This window comes from Dicentrarchus labrax, unplaced genomic scaffold (genome assembly GCF_905237075.1).
Source record: "Dicentrarchus labrax unplaced genomic scaffold, dlabrax2021, whole genome shotgun sequence".
NCBI lineage: Eukaryota > Metazoa > Chordata > Actinopteri > Moronidae > Dicentrarchus > Dicentrarchus labrax.
Window position 1 is genome coordinate 10,356,193 of NW_026136721.1, and position 25,584 is coordinate 10,381,776.

General features: G+C 41.3%; 1 long non-coding RNA gene across 2 annotated transcripts; it reads right to left on the reverse strand.

Annotated features, from left to right (window-relative positions):
• Positions 1–1,718: 1,718 nt before the first annotated feature.
• Positions 1,719–24,922, reverse strand: LOC127354623 (uncharacterized). Of its 2 annotated transcripts, XR_007881596.1 has the most exons (4): positions 24,778–24,922; positions 20,570–20,634; positions 10,057–10,158; positions 1,719–3,912 (listed from the first exon to the last, which is right to left on the reverse strand). It is a non-coding gene; the product is annotated as an uncharacterized LOC127354623 (long non-coding RNA). The 2 variants fall into 2 exon arrangements; XR_007881597.1 differs by lacking the exons at positions 20,570–20,634; positions 24,778–24,922 and adding an exon at positions 10,302–10,324.
• Positions 24,923–25,584: the final 662 nt, after the last annotated feature.

Below are 25,584 nucleotides of genomic sequence, written 5' to 3' on the forward strand. Positions count from 1 at the left end.
TATAGGCACAGTAGGCAGGCACAGAGATTTATTGACTGTGATGTCCTGAGGATAATCCAAAGACTCTTATTTTTAACAGCTGAGGCTGTTTATTTAAAAAATAAGATAAAAATTTGCAAATGCAGCTCAATCACAAAAATATCTTCTATCAATCTATAAATGTGTCTTTTATAAAAAATATGAAATGTGTTTTATGAGGATGTTAACTTCAAACACAGCTAATATTTCAGGTAACTTTAGTACTGCCTCTCTTGTTATAAATAAGACATTAAAAAGCTGGAGTATTGTGGCAGGAAGGTGTTAGGACTGACTAACAGCCTCATTAACAGCCACCTTCAATTTCCCCAGAAATCAACAGGACGCCCACCAACCTATTACACCTGGAATAACCAACGGGCGAGCACACAGAGCCAATATGGAGGCCTGCTTACACATTAAACTCAGATCAAGGGATTTTTACCATAACTCTAAAATCATCCATAGGATATACATTTACTTCAAATGTAAATAAAAACATTTTTTTTTTACCCATTTTTGCACCAATTATATTAAAAAAATAAAATGGCCATTAAAGGATCAGCACAACAAAAGAAGATGTGAAATATTCCGAGTAATGATATGCTGTGAAAGAACGGGCACATTTTCAAACTGATTAGCTGACAGCTTCAAAGATGACCCACTTGGTAAACACAGACATTGTTTGTCTGCAAGAACGCAGTCCCTTGTGAGTGTGTTTGAATGTGTGTGTGTGTGTGTGTGTGTGTGTGTGTGTGCGTTATGGCTATAGGGGTGGTTGTGGCGGACGTGGGCTGCAAAGTGAGCAAGAAAATACATGAGAGAGATAAAAAAGATGATGATGGAATCAAGATGGGATGGAGAGAAGAGAAGAGAGAAAAGGAGAGGGAGGGATGGTGGCTTTTCTTTTGTCTTGAGCTGCAGCCTGTTTCATTAGCACACCAGCCAGCTCCCCTCCTCCTCCTCGCTGGCTCCCCAGCCCCAGACGGAGAGCCCGGTTACTGTCCTAATGGCAGCTCTGTATTCATTATCACCTCCGCGTACGCCTCCACCCCCCCACTCTGCCTGGGATGGGGGGCTGCGGTAATTGATAATTAAAGAGCAATAACACAGCGGTCAATGCAATCTCACCGCAGGAGCGCCTGAGACCCCCACCTCCCACACACATACACACAGAACACAACAAAAAGGTTGCACTGATCATTGCAGGTAACGCACAGATGAACTGTATACACTCATGCAAAGAAGCACACGTACACACAGAAATATGTTGTCTCTTGGCACAAACACTAAGAAACACAACAAAATGTGTGCGCACAAGTTTGCATGTAAATGCAAATAAACACACGCCCACACACACCCCTGGCATCCATCTCCATAGCCACGATCACACACATAAACACACGAACCCGCAGAAGAGGAGAAACAAGCAAGGGAGCACTGAAGAGCAGAGCCTGAGGAGAAAAAAACAAAACAAAGAGACACACATGTTCATTTAGGAGTGCAGGAAGATCAATATGTATACATGGAAGCGAGGCCGCAGCACTACTGATTATGAATGGGGACTATTCTCTTCTATTGGCAATGCCAGTGCCTGTGTAGAGCTTATTACCATCTCGTTAGTCAGCATATTTCATGAGCCACAAATACCTCCAAAAACTGCACCTGCTCACATTTATTCAGGATATTAAGACTGCATTTTTGTCAAAGGTAATAAAAACACACAACCAACAATACTGCGATCAAACACATTTGGCGTCAGGCGTGAGTGTATGTGTCAGTGTGTGTGTGTGTGTTTGTTTGATCAAGCCGTCATAGAAGAACCCCATTCTGTCACACACACACACACACACACACACAGTGACAGAGAGACAACAGGACTGAGAGACAGACAGAATTCATTAAAGAGGGTGAGATCCCTCTCTCCGTCTCTCTCTCAATCTCTCCTCTTGAAACTTGTTTAGCGCAGCAATGAGGATTCAATCTGCCGCTTGATGCGGTACGTGGGATGTAATTACAGAAGGAAAGAACGAGGCAGAGCTTCCACTGATTAGAGAGAGAGAGAACTAATGATTATGTATGTACTGTATGTGTCTGTGTGGGAGAGACACAGGTGACTCCTCTGCACTGTGAACACTGTGCAGTTTCTGTCTAATGTAAAATGAAAAAAACGTATTTTAGATCAGCTTGTATGCATTGTTTTGTATTTCTATAGATTATTCAGAAAATGTCTCCTCCTTTTACAGCAGGTCAGCTAAATCTTTGTATTCCTGAATTAAATGATATAGTTGTACTCCTTATGTTCTAGTTAATGGAAATGCACAGCTTCTACAACATATTTGTGAAAATGCAGACGACAAAAAAAATTGCTTTTCTTTTCTTATTTTTGTAAAGAAACAGTACCATATTTATCTATTGTAAGGATATCTCTGCACATAAGCCATCCGTATATGTGCAAATATACAGTATCTTCTGCATTAACATAATGACTGTATACTTCTAGTTTCCTGGTGTGAACAGTTGTCTTAGAAACGAGGGTCTAAGAATAGAGGACGTTGTATGCTGTACAAATTGTAAAGCCCTTTGAGGTACATTTTTGGTTTGTAATTTTGACTGAAAAAAAAATTTACTTGACTTATGCTCTGCATTAAAGGCACATTTGATTTCTTCCCCAAGGGTGCATGAATTCCTTAGCATGTATTCTTTGCTAAATATATGCTGTTTGTTGAAACATCCCAGTGGTTACTGCACCTTATTAAACTGTACCGTGAGCTCCAGATGTCACCCCTCAAGGTCTCACCATGTTAATCCTCATTTTTCTGGATTGTAACATTATTAATCCTATTCTGTTGAGATTAAGACCACAATTACTCTTTGCCTACACTTTGAACCTTAATTAAATCAGTAATGACTGAGGCCTAAAACATGTATTCAGCATGGGTTTTTTACTGTCCTTGTGATATGCATTACATGTGTTTCACATTTTGCAACTCCTCTGTGAGGAAACATGTCAGGAAACCCCGCTGTGCAAGATGTTAGATGTTACTTTAAGCATGTTTTAGGCCTGACACAATGCCCTGCTTCACATACAATGGAACACCTGAAGGTCAGATGACCAAACTGTACCAGGGCCTGTAGCTCAATGCTCCATTTGTTTGAGACAAAAGTGGGCAGAGAAATTGGAAGAGGCTGACAAATCAAATCATGTGTGGGGAAATTACATTTCACAGTGACTGACAGCTTATGAATGCCTGAATGACAGCGATTTCAGCCAATTGGTCAGAAGAAATATCAAACGACAGCGGTGGAAATCTCAGAGTCAAAGTCATCCTACCAATCACATCCCCTCTTCTCCATCCTACTTTTTCATAATTAGCTCATTTAAATGCGAATGACTTGGCTAGGTGCTATTTTAATAAAGATACACAGAGAAGGAAGAGGAGCACATAAACAGGAGAGGAGAGGGAAAGACAGTGCATGTGAGGGTGTATGAGCAAACGCATATGGCAGTGCATGTGTGATTACTTGTGTGGGAGAGCCATATGCTGCAAAATGGCAGCCCAGAGGGGGTGAGAGACTGATGAAGATAGAGTGTGAGAACTGGAAATAGAGGGAAAAGACAGAAGGGTTAGTGCATGAAAGAAAGAGAGGGCGACATGGGGAGAGAAAAAAAAGTGTGTGTGAGCATGAGAGAGAGAGTTTTGAGACTGGATCGAGTGCAGCAGAGCTGTCAGAGAGCTGCGTGTCACACAGGGTAGATGAAACCTGACATACTCCGGCTATCGCCCACTCCTCCCTCCATCATTCTTGCTCTTCGGCGGAGAACGTCCCTCTCAGCCCTTTTCTGGAGAGTGGTATTGACTGTGTCGGTTCGATGTTGGCTATTTCCATTTTCTCCTGCGGGGAAAGAGGAGACAAAGCAATAGAAAGTGTATTTCACTTTCACAGCGTCCGAGGATGAAACCAGAAACTCATCAGTCACTGTGACACTCTCTATCTTTTCACTTTCCCTCACTCTTCCACTCTGCGTGTGAGACACATAGCTTTTTTTTGGTACACACTTGAAACAGCTTCCAACACACACCACACACACACACACATACACAGTACTCTCTGTAGTTCATTCCCAAGAGAGGCCCAGATTGGAAGAGGGCATAAACAAAGCCAGGTACAGCAGTACATCTTTACCTCACACACACACGTGCACACACACACACACACACACACACACACACACACACACACACAGACAGACACACACACACACAGACAGACAGACAGACAGACAGACAGACAGACAGACAGACACACACACACACACACACACACACACACACACACACACACACACACACACACACACACACACACCTCTGAGCTCAGCTGTGTGGAATGAGGCCACTTTGAAGTGCTTAAAAACGTCCTCCCTCCATCTCCACCACTATCCGTTCCCTGCGGGATGTCTGCTATGGCAACAAACACCCCACACACACACACACCTCACTTTTTGTCCTTACACACATATGCCTGCATGAATCTAAACATGCAAGTTCAATAACATCTAACAGGAAAATACACACACACACACACACACACACACACACACACACACACACACACACACACACACACACACACACACACACAAACAAAACCAACTTATTTTTCTAGCTAACATGAAGTAATGTACTGAAATGATTTTGGGCTCTTTGGTACAAAATACAGTTGTTGGAGAGAAGAAGAGAGAGAGACAAAAAGGGAATTTAGAGAATTTTTAGGATGTTGGGAGGTTTTCAGTGAGCGGGTGAGGATGTGGACTACAGACAATGACACTAGAGCACTGTATTACACTGGCATTGAAATGACTGACGTGTTTTTAACGGGTTTACTCACTTAAATTATGAACACATATATTTTCATTTGCTTCCAGCTGTATCGTGCATATTATATACTGTAGTTTTGGCTGAAGTTTTGAGCTATCTGTCTCAGAGATTTCTGCCTCCCTGCTGCATGTCACTGTTACACCAGAAAACACTCTGTCAACTCTGTTTGTAGCGACCATTTCTTCAGTAAAAGCTGGTTCCAGTGACAACTGTTGACAATGTTTGAGTGTTGTAAATTTTTAAAATGTAACTTTTCAAAGCTGTGAGCACCACAAACAAAATTCTTCAGCTATACCACAAATATCTCAAAACCAAAGCTGTTGACATGGCCAGACACGACTCAAGGTAAATGAAAATATATATTGTTTGTAATGTGGGTGAGCTGACCCCTTCAAAACACAAAGGCTTATTATGGATTTAACTGTATTATGATTTTTAAATACTCTTAACTTTTAGTTACAGTAGCGATTATTTCTAGCTTTTGATACATGATGCAAAATGGGGTAAAATCAGTATAAAGACCAGAATCTTAGCTGCCATTTCCTAAAATATTTGATGTGTCCATATTAGAATGATTCATAATTTTAATGTAATCTTTTTCTCTTTTAGGTCACCTACCCTTTATAAATCAGTTAATCGAATAAATACACTTCCTGTACCTAAACTTGACATTAATGATCGACTCAGTTTAAAAACAAAACTGTGCTTAATACCCTTCTTTTTATAGCCACAAATAACCCTCTGCAGGCTGAGCACCCACAGTCTAATTCTGATATAGTTTAAGTCTATAGTTGTCATAAAGGAGCATTTACTGTCTGGGACAGTATGATTACATTTTTGACAGATTTTAACCAACAACTGGGTCTCACCAGGACATGTAGCCACTGACTGCTGCTAGACTCCAACATGTGACACAGGACGTCACTAACCACCTGACCACCTCAGCCACAGCTCTACTTCAGCTTTAAGGATCTCACTTGGTCTTAAATAACACAACAGTGCCCTGGTTTTGATCCCGGCCATTTGCACTGTGATCAACTCTCCTGCCCCCGTACACACATTCCTTCCTAACAAGCAAGCAGAGGTCGATACTACATCCTCTAATTCTAGCCCGCAGGCACACGCCACGCCCGGCCCCAAATCTAATTTTGCCCCGGGCTTCTTTTGGGGGCCATGTCTGTCAGAGCAGGTAGTCGCTTCTATTTCGCAGGTAATCTCTCCTGTATTGACTTAATGGGTTCTGGCTCTGTAATAGAGGTCATTTAGTGCGATGGTTTAGTGCTGTGGAAGATTATGGGCGAAAGTGGGGCTTACCAATCCTAATGTTACATTTTAGCTGCAATTTGGGGATATTTACACTTTTCCTTCAATCCCTGAACCCCTGTGGTCACCCCCTCCCAAAAAACCCTGGAGTAGCACTCAAACAGCCCCTGGAGACCACAGATTTACAGGATCATCTTCCTGTGTGTGTGTGTACATGTGTGAGTGTAGAGCGGTTTGTGGATGGCTGAGGGCTATAGATTGATTTGGTTTTGTTAGGCAGAGAGGATTTGCACCGCAGCGAAGCTTTAGCTCTTTTAAAGTCTCTCTCTCTCTCTTGATTTCTCTCCCGCTCTCTTCCTCTTTTCAATAGGGACAGGGAAGTAATTAACAGCTACTTAAATTCCCTTGATGGATTTTGTGGACACAGAAGAGAGGGGAACGGGGCAGTATGGTGAAAGACGGGCTCCATCCTCTGAAGCTTAATGCCGCCATTTGCAGAGAGTAATTTTGTCCCAGAGAATTTTTGGTTTAGATTGGTTAGAAAAAAAATCTATTTCCTGATGTAGCATTATTCAGTAATGAAGCAGAATAATACAAGAAGCTGCTAATGCATTATGAAAACCTCTTTGCATTTATACCCGCTGCCATTGATTGCATCAAAATCTCAACTCCCCCTCCTGTCTGAGAGTGGCTGAGCATAGAGCTGCCTTGTCTTACACACATGCTTTTAATGCCAATCAATCCCCTTCCAGCATATTCTATAAGTCAAATTCTATTTCCTATTGTTTACTCTCTAACCTGCAACCCAATAAAGGTCAAACTGCTGACTCTCCTCCCCGTTACAAAGTAAAATCCATTCCCAGCACGTCTTAATGACTCACACCACGAGAATAAATCAACTTCCTGTTGACATGTTCCTACTTGTCAACAGGAAACCAATAAAGTCTTCATTCCTGTCCACCACTTTTTTTAACAAGAAAAGTCAATCACAAGCTTATTTTACTCCTCTGATCAAACAGTAGTCCCCAGATGGAAACGGCAGCACTTCCTGTCAACATGTTTCAGCTTCCTCTCTGGTCCCCCTGTGCTAACGGTTGTGTCGTGTGTGTCAGGGCTGCCAGATCAGATGTCCCGTGTCCTGCGCGGATATCAAACCAGACAATGGACCTCCTGCTGCAGGCAGAAAGAACGCCGTCTACCCAGAAAGCATTAATTTCCCTTCTCGGGCTAATCCTCCATCCCAGGAGAGACGAGCGGGAGGCTAATGAATATAGAGGTGGAAATGTGAGTCTGCAAGGCGCTGTGCGCTCCAAGCCGTTGGACGCACACTGTCTTTATGCACACATATACATTGTTTGGATAGATGCATGGAGGCATCAACACATCCACGCATATACTGTGCACTCTCTCTCTCTCTCTCTCTCTCTCACACACACACAGCATTTTGTTCTGTTCAACTGTTGGTCATTAGTATAAATATTCAATGCAATGTAAGGGGAAACGCTTGAATGTGCAGAGCCACACAAACACACACACACACACACACACACACACACACACACACACACACACACACACACACACACACACACACACACACACACGGTTTATTTTGCTGTGTAAAACCTATCCAAGATGGGATCAGTGGTTAGATAAGTCTCATTATGAAAGAGTGTGATTATGGAACTAACACGGCCTACTTTCCACACAGGTGTGTTTGTGTATGAGTTGCATAACTGTGCCAATGAAGTATTCACTGTCCATCAACCTCAGCTAACCTCACACTGTTATGCAGGCAGGATATCAAACACACCATTTTTTCCATGATACTTAATTAATTGTTTTTGTCTGTGTTTGCTACAACGTGTTTTTTTTTTTTTTACAATTAAAAGTTTCTAATTATGTAAATTCCATAAATCGTGCAAACTGCCTCATAACATGTTTATGAACTTTTCTACTTTTATTGGTTTCAAGACACGAAAATGGGCCTAATGAATTTACTGAATACTGACTTAAAACAAACTTGACAGGTTTGCATTTAGTTGCAATGCAAAGATGAATCCAAAATCAGTGATGCCTTTCTTACATAATGAAACTAAATACATGAACAGAACATTATGAAAATGTACATCATAGGATCAACTATATGTATCTATATAAAAAAGATATGTAGTGTTTCCATCTGTGATTGAACCATTTCCCTTTTGACCATCGTAGAAAATGAAGAATACACATTATCCTAGTAATAGTCCTTCTTTGAATTAAATGAGCGCTAATCATATCTACCTTACCTTTTTCATATCTAATTTTACTGTTCTTTCACTAATCTGCTACTAATCTGTTCTGTTTTGTTGCAGTGACCCATTTCCAAAAACTCCCCCAGTGTGTGACACCAATTGTTTCTGTGATTTTTCACCTGTCTGAGATTTAACACTTAACTTTAACACAGCACACAGTATTTATCTATTTCTATCCTTTATCGGAAAAATAAGCTTGTCTCAAACCAGTCTGGTGATATCATGGTATTAGTGTGAGGTGGCAGAAAAAGGGAAGAGTCTTGATTCTGTAAAAGTGAGGGCTGACACCTCTATAGCTACCTGTCCAACCACAAGCCTGTAATCTGCCTCCATCAGGTGTCTGATAGTTCTGTATATAAATACCCACCATTACTGAGAGCCCGGCAGGGGACCGATCGAACACAGGCTGGAGCTGTGGCACTTCTTACCACTCACACACACACACACACAGAAAAATATCACCTCCTCAACAGGTAATCACAAGCAAATGTTCTTAAAATAGAAGTGATAACTTCTACTCAAAACCAATATATAGATCTAGTGGAGTGTGAAAGGCCTTGCTAATGCTTTTAGGCCTTAACTGAAGAGCTGTGTGTGTGGGAAGGGGGGAGTGAGTACCGGGGCCATCTGAGGGACAGATGCCTCCTGACTGCCCTTCCCCTGGATCGATAGCCCTCACTCTAGGTTTTAATTAGCTAATCAGTAGAACATGGGCTTTTAAGCGTGGTGGGAGAACGCGGCTAAAACCTGCCGTCAATACCTATTAAAATGGCCACCTCAGCTGTGGGCTGGGCAGGCAAGGCCATTGACTCACAGCCATTGTCTTTTATGGCATTCAAACCAGCTTAATGCTGTCATGAACTTCAATGAATAGCTAGAAGGGCGGAACGGCAGGGTGAGTTAAACAGCAGAGAATGAACACAAAAAATGTACAGAGGTATCTGCTCATGGGTGTGTCACAAACTTGCATTAGTTTCAATTACAGTGATAGGGCCGGGAATGTTTTATTATTTTATTCTTAAGAACAATATTCTTCTATATTCTGCATGTATGATATTATATGATGCCACTAACCTTCCACTTTTTCCTTATATTTTATACAACAGTCAATCCGAGCATCGATTTGTAGCCTTTTAAGCTTTCTGTTGACATTCTTTTCCAGCAGGTTGGCACAGTTATGTTGACATTCAGGAAGTAACATCTAATCAGCTAACAGAAACAATGTTGCACACTCAAAGTAGTAACGAAACTGCACCCAAGGAGGATGTTTTTTGGCTTAGAAAACTAAAAACAAAGCCACGCCCTGTGAATCCAGGCTGAATGGTCCTGGCCACTGTGTACACTTGTCACATGCTGTACATATGCTTTGCTTCTGTGTGTGTTTCAGAGGTCAGAGTGGGGATGAGTGTATGTGTTAATGAATTGGGATGACATGTTTGCTTTGTGTCCAAATGCCTATGTGCGTGTCAGTGAATGTGGACGCAAATGTCAGAAACTTAATTTATGAGCTTACCAGGCATGTCAGCAGACCCACTATGCGTGACTTTGTGTATTTGTATATGTGTGTGTGTGTATGTATTGGCGTCATTCTTGTTTACCTTGAGCTCAAGCCTGGAGGTGGTGTCTGAGTTGGGGTGACAACATACTGTTGGTTTTCCACCTGTGGTCACCAGTCAACTTCCAGGACAGCACAGGGGCCTCTGGAGGGCGAGAAAGAGAGACAGAAGTTATTAGTAGATGCTATAAAGCAGGAACTGTGTGCATATTGCAGCTGATGCAACTGAAAAATAAAACACAAAGGAGTGGAAAAGTAAAGAAAGGCTGAACAGCCAGGCTTTGCTACCTGTGTGACACTTTCTGTTTCCTCTCTGTTTCCACACTAACCACTGACTATCTCTGGGACAACTCCCACATAGCCACCAGTGGCCTATAATTAGAAGTTAAGTTTGATTTAGCTCTACTGTGATGATATGGCGCAGAGTTAGAAAAACACAACTGATGCAACCCAGAGCAACTGTTTAGTCTGTCACTGTTCAGACACCATCTGTATTCACAGCTACAACTGAAACCAACTCTGCTTCTTCCACAGACTCACTGTATGTGCTCCTGCATATGGGTGTACACACACACACACACACAAACACACACAAGTGCTTGTCTGCTGCCTCTACTAGAGAAAATGACTCCACAAGTAGCATAAGATAACTGCTTTTGACAGTCTATAGAATATCATTGTGAATGGCCACTGGACCCTCTCACATACACTGACTCTTTTCATTAAGTGCACTGATGAGGTGAGTCAGGTTTAAAGCCATTATTCCTCATTGATTTACCTTTTACCTCTTTATAACCACCACAAAAGAGATGCAGATAAAAAAAAGCAGCAGAGGTAAAGGACTTGCTGTTAATGCTTACAGTGTTGCTATTTGATAAAAAGACTAGGTCAAGGCCATTAGCCCATCAGCTGCTGAACAGTTTACCCAGTGTGTCACACTGCTGTACAACACACAAAGTAGAGATCCAACTACAATGGGAATCCCAGTTTTATTACTTGCTTTCAAACAAGTCACTGTGAGACTTGACTGAAAAATGAAACCTTTGGGCCTTTAGTTCAGCTGTCAGTTTTGTTTCAGATATTGCAGTGTGGCTCCACTGAAATATTAAATAAAAACTGTCTGTAGTAATTTGGGATGAAGAGGACTTCTGCACAATCCATGGAGGCATAATCCAGCACTATGCATATTTGAAGGTTGGCAGAAATATTTGAATATGCATTTTGAAGGTCTTGTCTTAGCAGGCTAATTACAATGTTCTTGTTGGATTAAATCCTTTTCCCCAAAGCAGCAGCAGCTTAAGCAGGAGGTTTTGCTAAAAGGCTCAGACTGCCTTCTGTGGCTGGAGAAGAAATGTTTCTCTTTGACAAATCTACTGTCTTGTCATGATGATGGCTGACCTTCAAAACATGATTTGAATCACTTTCAGATAAGATCAGTAATAACAGTAACAGCTTTAAAAGCTTACAGTAATTTGTTTGTTTATTTAACCACAAAAAATGGAAAGGGAATTTAAAAAAAAAATGAACAAACGTCACAGCTATTTTAATTATGACTGAATGTAAAAGAAAACGATCACATTACTAAACCAATTATCTGAACTCAGTTTGTATTCTGAGTGAAAAACTACAACCACTCATTCACAAGCACTGAGGTACAGTACATTTTATGCATAAAGTATAAAAAATTCCATTAAAAAAATGTAATTCAATTCTGTTTCTGTCACTATACTAACACTATATTCTGCAGGTGTGCACACTGTTTGCTCTGCCACATCATCCACCTGCCGCAGTGCATGAGATCACCAGCACATTACCGCTTTACAAATCCACAGCTGCTTTTATGAGGTGCGATTGCTTGGCCCAGAGAACTCTGGGGAATTCAATATATTTCAAAGGTATAATACACACCGGTATCGAGCAATAAAAGAAAGAACAACAAAAGTGTCCATTTTCACTAGAAAAGAGCGAAGGAGGAAGAATATGAGGGAATTGGTTGGAGAGGAGGAAAGGGAATGAGTGTGTGTGTGTGTGTGTGTGTGTGTGTGTGTGTGTGTGTGTGTGTGGAATCACTCAGTGCTTTAATATGATGACACCAGGCCGGCCGAGGCCATTATCAACCTTGTAGACTGCTCTGAACACAGACAGCGAGACAGAAAGAGAGAGCACCCCCACTTTAATAAAAGGGGCCCTTTGCCGTCGTCTGATTAGAAATATCATTTCCTGATGCCCGTTTTTCCCTCCATTAAATTGGTCTGTGCAGAGCAGGGATAGACTGTATATAATAAGCTGCGGGGAAGGAGGACTGTAAAATAACTGAGGTGATAGACAGGGAACGGCTGCGGTGCCTGCTGCCTTGCACAGCCTAACAGGCACACACAAGTATGGGCACACACATATACACACCCGCCGTGCACTTGCTAAACCTGGTGAGGTGCAGGCGCTTTAATCTAAATCGTCTGCCTCTGCTTTGATTTGCTTCCATGAGTTTAATCTCCTGCCTCTTCTGCCTGTCCCTCAAAGAAAACACAGGCATAAATAAACCAGCAGCTTTCAGCGGGACGACACACACACAGTTGGCCACACACACACGCCAGGTGACCCAGATAACAAACTTGATCACCATCATTAACTGCCGTATCTTCTGGTGCTGTGCTCCAGTGTAACTCGCATTATACACACTGTTCCTGAGATGATTGTCATGTAAAGTGTATTCCAGTGTTGCATCAAGCAGTGTCCTTTCATTGCTATTTCTCTGATTGTTACTATCAATTAGTATCATCATAATTATTCATGAGGCTAATTATCATGTCGTTTTTCACGTGTGTGTGTTAGCATCACTGCCACAGCAAATAGATAACGATTACTATTATTAAACGGTTCATCTCCGTATGTGTGTATGTCTTTGCATGATTACATTATCATCACGAGGAGAAATGGTCGTTTTGGAATGAAACAGACACTCCTTCCCAGCTGAGTGAGGGAGATGGCCTGATAAGTGGGGAGGTAATAAATAGCCTGATCCTGCCGAGAACAGCATGCACACAGCCTCACACACACACACACACACACTCTCTCTCTCTTTCTGTCTCTCTCTCTGTTCGGCCCCTGTGGCCAAAAAGGCATCTGCTGCTCATGCTGATGTCATCTGGAGATAATAACCGGGCCCAGCGTGGCACCGGGCCACAGCCAGCATCTCAGACCCCCTCCACACTGCATGGGCTTACTACGATCTGGCAACCCGCATCTGGGGGGACTGAGGACCTGGCAACCCACAGCTGAGGGGGTGGGGTGGGGTGGGCGGGGATGCTGGAGACATGCAAAGCATAGCCGCTGGGCTGGAGGGCACCAACGGTGAACAGTTAACAAGTTACTCTGGGTGTGTTCAGGGTCTGGCAGCCCACAAGTGGACTGGATATACAGTGTTCTCCCCTGCTACGCGCCAGACAGCCTCTGTGACTCTACAGATGAGGGAGCAGCACCGCCTGCAGCTGAGGGGATATTTTACAAACAACAATCGACTGTAAACTGGTGACAAAGCCAACATGTAAACACAACGTGGATTGTTACTTTTGGGTGCAAAATGTGTGCCGTATTGTGGAGTGATTGCTGGATGCTTTGCTATATATTTCCAATGTGCAGTTTTCTTTTAATTTAAAATTTTCCAAATGGTTTATTGGCATGGTGCAGTAATTTCATCAATGCTAGCGATGACAAGATGTTACAATCAGAGTAGAATATCAAAATATTAGGTATTCAAAACTGGGGAGCACGTTTGACATACTGAGGCCTCAAGGTTAAGCAAGTTGTTGACATGTTGTGTATTTAAGATTCAAGAGAGAGATTCAAGAAGCCCAAATATAGAGAATTCATGCATTAGATGGTAAATCATACAAAAAGTCATACAATACATACAATGTACATGCAAACATTTGGCTATCACCTATCAGACTTATAACACCTAAACAGTGTCTAAAATAACCCGAATAAAATACCCAGCTGAACACTACATATGTGTGTGTATGTCTGTGTTGTATGTGGGGATATGAGATTGTCCTCCAAAGAATAACAGCATGAGTCGTTCCAGCAAATGGCTTAAAACATGTGTTTACATTCAAGTACAGTTGATCAATGAAGACACAAACTCTCTGGTCTTGGTCTCAGGTTGGCTGACATGGTCGCTCTTTGTTACATGTTATCCCCGTCTCTCTTTCCTGTCCACACAAAAAAGGCACAAAAGCCTAAAAGAATATTTAAAAAACATGGTGCCCTGGATAAAAGCATCACACAGCTGGGTTAAGGTGACATCACTTTTGACTAACAGAGAATCTGTATAACAAAGCCTGGTGCTGGGAGACCTTGGAAGGCGCCTCATTGTAAGTTAATGCTCACAGATACAGAAGCAAAGGAAAAGGGGACACGCATTCTCTTTCACTTCTTCTGAAACATGTTAAGCTATAGCTTAACCTCAGTTTGGATGTCCACTGGAATTTAATATTAAGTTCTGTGGGATTTGAATGATGTAGGGCTGCAACTAACTACTACTGCAACCATTATTTTCATTATCGATTAATCCCACCATTATTTTTTAAATGTTAGAAAATTGTGAAAAACGCCCATCCTAGTCCAGGTCAAAGGTGATGTCTCTAAATGTCTAAAGATATTCAGTTTAATATGATATAAAACAGATAAAGGACAGCTTGATTGTGGATCGATTAATCGGTTAGTTGACTAATCTAGAATGATGCTTGGCAGCACAGCACGAGTTTGTAATGACTGAGTTTTAAAGGTCCAGTGTGTAATATCACCTTAGACTAAATAAAATAGTTTTTATCTACAGAGGAAGCGGATCCTCTTCCACAGCGGCCACCACGTTGAACCACTATGTTTCTACAGTAGCCCAGAACAGAAAAAGCAACCTGCGGGTTTTGAGGCCACCATAGTTTTTCCTACACGCCTGGAAGGCTGAGAGGTATTCAGTTGGCTGAAATGTGAAATTTCATAACTAGATGCCATAAATCGTTCACACTAGTCCCTTATGGCTTTAGGATGTGTGTGTTACAATGCATTAAATCAGACCGGCAGTATGAGTAGACTACCAAACACAATATTATAACTCAAACAGCATTTCCCTCCACACTTTCTTACTCCACTGTAGCAAAGCACATAGACACACAGAGAGACACACACACATAAATGGACACGCAGCATCATGTGTACACTGTACACAAACACACAAACCTTAACGAAGGCAGACACGCACAAAGGAACCTATACACACACAAAAGACACACCTCGAGCATGTGTGTCACGTTCATAATGCACATAATGTACAGCACCCACAGACACACACACAACTCAAACTGACATTAGGTTACCACAAGGTCGGCCACTCTCGCCATAATTCACCTTGCCAGAGTCCTCTGTGGGTTGGTAAATCTATCTGTGTACATGATCACTGCGAGGTAAGAGCACAGTATCTGTTCACCGCCCTGATGTGCTGAAAGGGGCTGAAACAAGAGAACAGAACAGAAGAATTGAGTTACTTTGGACAGGATGGCTCCCTTTCCTGCCGCCCACCTAAACTGCGGTCCATTATAGGAGCTCTTAAAGGAGCTAACAGGCGTCAATGTGCCCATTTGGACAGCAGCGAGTGGGTGGACTATTAAGTGGCTGCCTGGATGGCCTCTCCTATTGTCTTCCTCTGTTTCTCTCCTCTGACACACTCAACCTTTCCCCTGCTCTGTTGTTTTCCTCTCTGGTTTTCTTCTTTTCATTGTTTTTTTTCCCGTCAATCTTAATTACCTCAATTACCCCAATTATTCCTTATACGTTTCAAACTGCCCTCTTTAATTCTCCCTCTATCTTGCACCTCCCATCCCTTTCTGCCTTTAATCCTCTTTACCTTCACCTGCTTCTCTGTCTGTTTCTATCTGTGTCTCCTTCTCCTCTCAGACCTGCTTGTCTGCTGTCTGTGAGCATCAAACCCTCTGTGCTGCCTGTGTCTGTGGAGGAGTAGGAAGCCTTGAAGACGAAGAAATCAAATTGTCTGCTAGCATCTAATTCCCCCCGACATCCACTTCAGCCAGGCTGTCTTTACCCGCATCCTGGAGGGAGGAGAGGAGAGGAGAGGAGGAGGATGAGGAGAAGGGAAGGGGGTAGATGGAGGGAGCAGGAGTTGGCTGCGGAGGTAGTAAACGAAGGAGCGGGGGTGCATGTGTGCATGTCTGTGTGTAGAAGGGAAAGTGTGTGTGTGGGGGGGCAGTTGGCTGGAGGGGGGATTCTGACTCCCTGTGCTTCTTGTCAGATCGACCGTGGATCAACCTGAGGCTCAGACCTCACCTCACCTACAGCACACACTTTACACACACACACACACACACACACACACACACACACACATTATATATACCACCCTTGCACACACTGCTACATTTCTTCCTGACTAGCTCTGGACAGGCTTACAAACAAGTACTTAGAGTAGAAACTACTGGATCCTTGTCTTACAACTGCAAAGGAAGCCTTCACATTAAAAATGTACTTGGTGGTTATTGTGAATCATTGCATGGATTCACAAAAACATCACATATTTCTTGTTAATACAAATCAGTTTTGACATGAATAGGTTGAAGTTAAATATTGTTATATGTGGAGGCATATTACAGAAATATTAGGCTGATTAAACTTAAGCTCCTTCACCTTTGATAATTAATAGGAATATGTATTGGTGTGTTCATAAAAATCACAACATACAAAATAAATCTCAAAGCATTCATCAAAAGCAACAAGTCCTACATGTTATAAAATCTAAAAACGTAAAATCAGTGTAGGTAAAATATTTTGTTGTATTCCTGAACTGGAACTGCAAGAATACGTTAGCTGGTATTAGACCCCGACTAATATATCAGATGACCAATATTGGCCTATTGCAGATACATGCAGATATAGAAACAGTTTCTGTCCAGCTGACAATGCAAAAAATAAAAAATAAAAAAGCTTGTGGGAAAGTATTGGTGTCACTGCAACAAATCATTGGTACATTAAAGAAATGCTTGAGCTTAGTTGAAAGTGTCTGGGCCTCCATTATTTACAGGACTGTCACAGATGTGCAAATATGCAAAGATGTTAACTGTAACATGCAAATATACCTTATCCTGTAAATACTCTTTATCAGAGCTTATTGATGAACAGTATGTGCACTGCAAATAATTATGATACACTGTAAAATGACATTTCTACTCAATATCAGCATTAGGATAAAACCCCAAAAGACAGTATAAAAGTATACAGCCTGGGTTTGTGTGTGGATATCTATAAGCCTCTATTTAATAATGTAATCTAATAATTTGTATTCAATAACTAAATTTAACAACACCCATCAGGTAGATGCCACTACACACTACACACAGTCTTTGCCTGAAGGGTTCAATTCAAGTTGATTCTGTAACACACTCCTCTACACATTCATGAGAAGGTTCATGTAACGGTTGATCCCTGCATTGAGACAAAGCCCATCAAATGAGGTAATAACAGGAGACCTCCAGTCTCGTCATTATCTCTGGTTTACTGTGAGTAAATGACATCATTATCAGAGGCTATTGATTGTCTTCTGGCTGGGTGACAGCAGGTCAGCTAATAGATGGTGGTTATTCCAGGCGAGGCTACGTTTATAGACTGGAGAGAGCTTAAGACCAACACATTAGCGCTTCAGTGGAGATGGGCAGTAAACTACAAGATGTGATTATCGAACATAACATTGACATTATGTCTCATATTTATATACAGACTTTGAATAAATTAAAACATCTCTGGCTGAATTACAGTGCTCAATCCAGCCATTTCTGTGACAGCCACAGCCTGCATGTGCACTCAAACAAAGACACACCTGTAATCATGCACATGTCTACACACACACAGACATATCGTATATCCACACAGAAACACAGGGCATTTAGATATGCACCCTCTTTACCATACAACAAGCTAACAGAGCTTATCTTCCTCTTCTTGCTGGGTACTATTGGAGAGGTTTACACAATGTAGACAAAATTACATAAAAGACCAAAAAACACAACATCCTGAATGAACTTAATGACTCCATTAGACTTGTGTAAAGATATAATTCATTTTGATTTCATTCCATCAAAAGCAGCCAGGAAAACGGTTTCTTAGCCCAGCACGCAGCCATTTTTAATTCTATTATTTCTGCATCTGTTACAAGACCGACAAACCATGTAATTTCAAACTCCAGGAGTATTTTAGAGCAGTCTTTATTAGCTAGCCTCACCTTCATGCATCTCTTCTCAACTATCTCTCTGTTCCATTATTTCACTGTCTGTGACATACATTTTTTATAAACCCTTCTTCATTCCTCTTCCTGCACTTCTTCTCTCCTTTCTCCACTATATAAAAAGAGACTTACAGTGAAATTGTATTTTTGGCCATTATGCTGCACAACTTTTGTGTTGGTTAACACTGTCTTTGTACCCACTCCTCTTTCTTCTTCCCTCTCTCCAACTGTGGTTTATCTGACTGAGTAGGGCGATGCTGCCAAGTGGTCGGACCATCACCGCAGTGGCTCTGACCCTGGCATTGTGTATCTCTGACTCTCTCTGACCTCTGGGCACAATGGCTCCACTCACAGCCGTCCAGCCTGCCTCAACCCTCACTGTCAGCCAGAGAATGGAGGGGGAGAAAAGAGCGGGTGACGGAGAGGGGAGAGAGGGGTGAGAGGAGAGGGAGTGAAAGTATGTGTGTGTGTTGTGTGTCTGTTTGACATACATGATAAATCAATAAGGTATGTCAACAGCAGTTCTATTGTCTCTATTGTAAAATGCCCAGCACATGAACTGTAATGTTCCAGAAATTAAACACAATAGCGTACATCACAAAATACCGCACATCCCCTGCTGTTGCAGCTCAATGCTGAAATACTCAAATGGCAGACAGCTCTTTCTATGGAAATACCCTTGAAAAATCTATTTATCTTTGTGAACCATTTTATTATTTACAAAAGATTGAATCATGACTGACTTACAATACTGTTCTGTAGATGTGTCCAAACAAGTTTGTAGTAAATGATCTGTGGCGCTGAGGAACAGACGCCAAACATCCTGTATCTGCCTGTTCTCATCCTCATTTTCTCTTTTATTTTATTGCCCTTTCATTTTAAAACACAAATTGGATTTATGAGATTTGCGTTCCCAATGTTTTAAATCCTTGGCTGGCATCCTTAATGTCTCTTAATTAATAGTCATTATTCACACGTGCGCTGGAGTATTAGACAGCAAACAAACCAACTACATTTTCCTCACTAAGAAAAGCTGAAGGGCTTGTCACGGCAGGCCTCGAGGTGAAGATGCCAATAAAATCCATTCAGAACAAACAGAATAGATTTTACACGATGTATCTATTTTCGCATACTGATATTAAACATAGGTCCAGTGTCACACTTTGCTGTCTGATGTATTTCACAAGTTTGGTTGTGTCTGATTTAAATATACAGCAGGTCCCAAACAAACCTTGTCAACCTCTCACTACAGATGGTGATACGCTAAAAGTTATAGATGTCAGTTCTAATGGGTTGTGATATGTATTGCTGACTGTTTGGTGAGATATAATGGCTGTAGCTGCTTTAACACCAGATCACAGCAGTTTGTTAAATATTAGTAAGCTGTATATCGGCTAGGTGTTTCAGCTTAAGCTTTAATGATTAGTGCATCTTGGAGGCTTGTAAATGGAAGTATATTCAACCTAAAACACTGGCCATGTTTAAATAAATTATACAATCATCAGTTTATGTCAAAAAGAGTCCATCACTCTCTACAGCAGCATAAAACAATACAACTTGTTTAGCAGCTTTTTTAAAATTTGCATTCTGGCTTGTATCAAGTTTCCTTCTCATGCTTTGGGTTTTTGTATCTCTCTTCTAACATTTCCGTGGTTATATTTGCAGCATTCCTAGATTCTGAGGGCAAATATTTGTGCTATCACTCTTGCAAGTATTTTATCTTGTGCTTTTAGAACTGCAGCGCACGTTTCAGCTTTCACTCTTCAATATGTTCCATCTTTAGACTCCAACATAGTAGATTTATCGAATACATATACGTTATGACTGGTTCCTAATACACTAACTGTAGACTGCTAGTGTAACATATTCGAATGACACTTCTACCTGAGTCCTGCTTTTTCACATCACTGAATTGCAATCATGTCTTTGATGTGTTATTATTGCTCACTGGAATATTAAATTTGACATTGCGACATGTGGCCTACCTGTCTGATTACACACAAACATGTATGCATGTAAACACATTACTAAACGAAAACTCTGCTGTGAGGCTAGGTGCGTGTCTTTCAGGGTTCAAAAACAATCTTCTGATGATAGATGCTGGATTAGCTGTTGATAGTGCACTTGTGCACTAAGAAACTGTTGACTGAGCAGAGTTCCCATGAGGGCTTAATCCATGCTGGTACACATAGGCAGGGCTGCCCTCAAGGTGAGCTCTGAGTGTGAGTGAGTGTAGGAGACAGACAGATGATTGCCTAGAGAGACTCACACACGGGTTTGCAGCCACTACGTGACGTGTTTCACACCATGCCGGGTTATCAGTGGGTCAGCGTTCTGCAAGGAGGGAGAGAGAGACAGAAAGAGAGAGATTTCAGTTTTAAATATCATCCACTACATTAATGATACAATTCAAGAGTTAAATATGATTTGTGTTGGTTTCCACTAAATCAGAAGTTATGAAATGACCATATATCAGCCATCAGCTGCAGTTTGGGATTTTTGTGTGTAATTCAAATGGCCTTAGCAGTTGTATCCAGTGCTGCTGTTTTCAATGACAAAGCTATAATAAACCTACTGTACAATATATGTCCAGCCTCCGGACAAATCTAAGTATAAAAGTAAGCAACACAGCTACAAACTTCTCCCAGGAGTTGGTGCAGACCAAAAGAGAGCTAAAAGGAGACTGAAAACTGGTCTGAGCAGCTGGATAACGTACATACACTTGCTCCCTCTGGTGGTGACGCAACACAAATCCAAATGAATGCAAATATTCCTCTGTTTCTGCTGGATGTGATCTTTTTTATTGCTGAACGGTAAACTAATTATTGTTCTGACCAAAAGCACAATTTATGACTTTGTCCCTCATACTTTAAAAGCCCTAACACTCACACATGTTTTCAACTATTCTAGCTGCTTGCACCTCTGCTCAGGTTGATGTTGGGAGGAACTATGCCTATGCTGGGAATTACGAGATATTATCTCCATGTACCAACTTGTCACATCCTTACCAATAAGAACGACTAAAGTGTAAATTGTGCCAACCAATATAGTTTACTCTATCTTGAGTGCAGTAATTTGAGATTCTGGACACCTATAAACACATCATTTTGCGTGATCATTCAAAGGTGTAGAGTGTTCTGGACACTACTTTGTTCGTTCCATTGTGAGAATGAAGGAACCGTCTGTACACGCCCACACAGTCTTGAGAATTTCAATTCAATTCAATTAAATTTTATTTGTATAGCGCCTATTCATAACAGAAGTTATCCCAGGAGCACTATTTACAGAGACCCAACAGTTCCCACCATGAGTAAGCACTTGGCTAAAGAGAGCTTTAATTTGGCTAAATAAGTGGTAACACCTGTGTAAGTTGACCATGGCTGCGAGTGGATATCAGCAAAGGTGTTTATTGCTAAGCAGTGGCAACAGGGAGGGAAAATCATGTAATAAAATCCAAAGCTTGCATTTTTGTTTAATGCTTGACACGACTGTGAAAATGTTACAAATTTTGATGTCAGGGCTTACTGAGTGGGTGTTGTTTTTTATTAGCCTGCAGCTTTGTCCCTATGATCGCAGCACATGCACTCATCTTTAGGTTTATTAATGTTACAGTTTTTGTTGAAAATGTTTTAGAGAGGTGACATTTTTGAGGCTGCAGTTTGTGCAGTTGTTGAGCTGTATTTTATTATACTGAGAGGTGTTTCTAATATTCAGTCTACACTCACTGATATAAATAGGGTGGAGACACCTCTCAGTAAGAGGCAATAAGGCAAAAGTAATATTTATGATACAAAATTCCTCAGGAATCTTCACACCCACATGATTTGCAACTAATGTTACCACCAGTTAATCATATTTTTTCCCCTCCAAATTTGAATAGTCCTCATAGCAGTGTGCTGTAGAGCAGAGCCCTATTGTTTTTAATTAATGTGACAGTTTTACTCGCACTTCAAGGAGAGAGGAATTTGGCAGCGAAAGGCGTTTCTGACCGTAGTATGAAATCGCTCACACTTACAGCACACAAAGACAAGGCTCCTGGCTGTAAATCTCACACAGACACACACACACACACACACACACACGGACATAGACAGACAGACAGATGCGCACATGCATATACACACACAGACACACACACACACACACACACACACACAGTGATTCAGGGTAATTGCAAATAACAAGCCTTCTGCTCTGACATCCAACCTCTATCAATTAAACATCAAATATTCTCCCCAACAGTTTTGCTGCCAAACACATTCTTTGTTCGTTTAATCCCAAAAGCTGAAACTCAACCCAGTTAAAATGCCAGTGATGAGCGAGCAAGAGAGAGGGAGAGAGAGAGAGAGAGTGAGAGACAGAATCAAAGCATGTTAATCGAGCCCTACAGTGCTGTGTGTGTGTGTGGGTGTGTGTGTGTGTGTGTGTGTGAAAGAGACAGTACAAGAAAGAGAAAGGGAGCCAGAGTTGATGTGCATGTAATCATTTTTATTCTTGAACCCCCACCTCTCTCTCTCTCTCTCTCTCTCTCTCTCTCTATGTCACTGTCTATAATGCACTTTGACAACACACAAATCACTGGAGTGGTTTCCCAGCAACAGGAGGGAGGGTTTGGGGTTTTGGACCCTGATGGAGCCAAAAACGTCTTCCAGGAGAGGAAATTGATTCAGTGGAAGTCTTAAAAAAATCCTTCAGATCCAGTCAATAATCACCCCCAGATAAAAAGGGGAGAAGGGGTATGTGTGTGTGTGTGTGTGTGTGTGGAGGGCGGGGGGGCATTGATTATCCTTGTTTTCTGCTACTCAGTACATGCAGACAGTAAAATCAAGAGCTGGGAGACAGCCAATGAAACAGCATGACAGTCTGATGAAAGACAGTGGTGCTTTAGGCTTGCGGTCAGAAATCAAAGTGTCCCCTCTCATCTCTCCCTGCTCTACCCTCTCTCAGTAGGAACCATGTTTTCCTCTCCCAACCACTCCCTCCAACCCACATTCATTTCTCTCTGCTTCCCCCCTGTGGCCACTAATGGTCACGACAGCTCTTTTAGCTATCAGTAAATGTGAACTGTAACTGCTTTTTAAGATTCAAGGACTCATTATATCCACCATGTGGTCCCACTTTACCATAAGACATACTTACAGGGTTTATACATTAAACTAATGACTTGCTGTTAGTTAGTATTAACCCTTCGCAGATTATTTATAACCTCTTATGATGTGGATTAATATAAACCTTTGAGTTGCAAGGTTGTGAAAACACGTTTCAAAAAGGATCCTAATATAAAAATATTAGATATTATGTGCCTCATAATATGTCAACCTGATGTTTTTTAATTTAAGCACTCTAACAGCTTTCTATTTAAAAAAGCATTAGTAAATCATTTGTATCAATCATGACAATTTACAAACCCTATGCCTAACAGTCAAGTGGTACATGAAATATAACTTGATCTTGAATCGTGTAAAGCAATGATTCTCAACCTGGGGTCGGGACCCACACTAAGGTTTGCCAAAGCATCATGTGGGGGTCACGACGCCTTCTTGATTTTAAGGGCCTCTATCAAACTGTATTTGTCTAGCCTATTAAGTGATAAATCATTCGGAATTGTATAAAAAAACCTCCTCTCTGATGCAATATTCAGAGGAAATAATCTGCACAAAATTCATCCAAATCACTCGTTTTACAGAAACTTCCTGCAGTTATTGCTCGCTGTTTGGGTTCATTGTGCTGTTCATCAGTTGTTTACATTGTTATTGTTATGCATTGCATATAATATGAAATATCCATAAAATACATCACTAAGTCAGGGGTCATTTGTTTACTCTATAGAAAAGGGGTCCCTTACAGAAAAACTGGTGTACAGAAGACTGTAAGTACTACAATAGTCCAACAGTCCAACAAGGAAGACACATAAATGTCCTACAGTACTTGGAAAACTAATATGAAGCTACTTTATTGTTCTTAGTTTTTCCCTTACTATATGAAAAGACGTTTTGCTTTAGTTTTAGGTAATGAGGTCAGCATTTCTACTGGGTGAATGAGTGAAAACCTGTAAAACAAATACAGCCTCTAAAGCTGTTCAAGAAATATGAACAGTATTTCATATTAAACAGTGCTGTTAGAAACCGACATGACATTAAACTACAAGAATGTGAATACAGTGTAATGAATTTGACATGCACCTTTAAGATTATAAATTCCATTTTAAATTTGCCATGAGGTTGCTCCTCAATTTCCAACTAACGTTATAACTCAGCCAGTAGCTTACAGGTTACACGGTTCTTGCATGCAGACATTGCCACATTGTAAACTGAGGCCGGAGGGCAACATGTCAATCACCTGCACAGCTGTAGGCTGAACTGAAGGTGGAAAAATATCCAGGTATAGTTAGTCATACTATTTCATCTCTTCCACTTGAAGCACTTTGGGCCAGTTTACAGAACAAATTCAGTCCAATTAAGCTAGCAGACAACCTACCTGTAACTCCCGCTCTTTCTCTGTCCGTGAAGCTCCAGGAAAACTACAGGGCGGGTTTCATTAAGGAGCCAGGTGATGTCGGGTGTCACAGTGTTGAAGTTCATAGTATGTTCACTGAACAAACCAACCCTCACGTTTAAACATATTATAAGCAGCCTTCTCTATCTTTTTTTCCTCAAAATGTCAAATATTCCGTTTCCATCTTGCTCCCTCTGCTGGTGACGCAGCTCATAATAGGGGACCTGTCAGTGCGTCTGCGCAGACTGAACTGATTCCACCTCCAGTCTCTTCAGGACCTGGCACTCATCAGTATCAAATGTGACAATAGAAGACTGGGCTTTTTCCAGCAAAAGAAGCTTTTAAAAAGTCAGGAATGGAGATTCTGGAGGATGCGTCTAAATATTTAAACCTTTTTTAAAAAAAGTTTTTTCACATGTTTTGGCAAAAACAGCATTTTCTTTTTTCTTATATATACATATTATATAATATTTTAAATTAAAAAACAGGTTGTAACCACTTCAACTGATTAGCATAACCCATAAAATGTTGTCTTATATTCCTGCAGGCCTGCTTAATATGCCTCTTTAAGACACAAACAAACAAACAAAAAATGTAACGATTTTATTCCAAGAGAATTATGCATGTCTCCTCTTGACCTCAGAGAGCTGTGACTCTGTCCTCCCTCTGTCTCTCGTTGGACGTGGACGTTGGTCTGCTAGTGATGCAGCTTGGCTCTCTCAGGCCCCGTCTACTCCAGCGGTTGTGTTTCTTGCAGAAGCGTTTGTGGTTTCGGTAAGAACTCTCTGT